Genomic DNA, 1,045 nt, shown 5'->3' with positions numbered 1-1,045 from the left:
GGCCCCGGAAAGAGACAAAGGCCAGAGAGGAGGGGCTGGAGGGTTTCAGTTTGGAGCTGGCTGGGGACGGGGAGTGAGGGCAGACGGGGGTGTCTGGCTCGCTGGGCCCCAGAATGGACCCGGCTGAGGGGTCCCGTTCTCTGTACCTACAAGCTCTGTTTTAGACCGTGTTCCTGTCATCTAATAAACCTCTGTGTTACTGGCTGGTCGAGAGTCACGTCTGACTGCGGAGTGGGGGGTGCAGGACCCTCTGGCTGCCCCAGGACCCCGCCTGGGCGGACTCGCTGTGGGAAGCGCACGGAGGGGCAGATGCTGAATGCTCCGAGGTCAGACCCAGGAGGTGAAGCCTTATGAGCTTCTTGCCCTGAAGACAGTCTGCTCCGAGGGAGAGGAGGCTCCCCAGAGTCCTGCCTGGCTTTGTGGGGAGCAGTTCCAGAGCATCGCCCAGGGACTCCGGGACACCCTAAACCCCCCCCCCAACACACACACAGTGTTTGTGTTCCAGTGTTCCCAGGGGGAGGGATAGCTCAGTGGCTTGCGCATTGGTCTGCTAAACTCACGGTTGTGAGTACAATCCGTGAGGGAGCCATTTAGGGAACTGGGGTAAAAATCTATCTGGGGATTGGTCCACCCTTTGAGCGGGGGGTTGGACTCGATCCCTCCTGATATTCTATGATTCTCCCCCATACTGTGCATGTGCCTGTACCTTTAGCTCTCCACCCCAGCAGGTGCACCTGTACCCTTAACTCTCCCCACAATGTGTGTTTGCCTGTACCCTGAACTCCCCACTCTGTGTGCACCTGTACCATTACCTGCCCTGGGGGTGCACACCTACCCTTAACTACTTCTGGTGTGTGTGTGCCTGTACCCTTAACTCCCCCATGTGTGCCTGTACCCTTAACTCTCCCCCTGTGGCATGCTGTAGTTATCACTCCCCCATGTGCTCATTTATCTAATATTATTTTTCATTCCCCCCCGCCACATGCCCCTCCCCCCACGAGGACATAGGGTGCCGGGGCCCCACTAATAAACACAGGCTACTGCA

Source organism: Chrysemys picta, chromosome 20 (assembly GCF_011386835.1).
Source record: "Chrysemys picta bellii isolate R12L10 chromosome 20, ASM1138683v2, whole genome shotgun sequence".
Lineage (NCBI taxonomy): Eukaryota > Metazoa > Chordata > Testudines > Emydidae > Chrysemys > Chrysemys picta.
The sequence above is the reverse complement of the archived record's forward strand: the minus strand, read 5'-3'. Positions refer to the sequence as shown.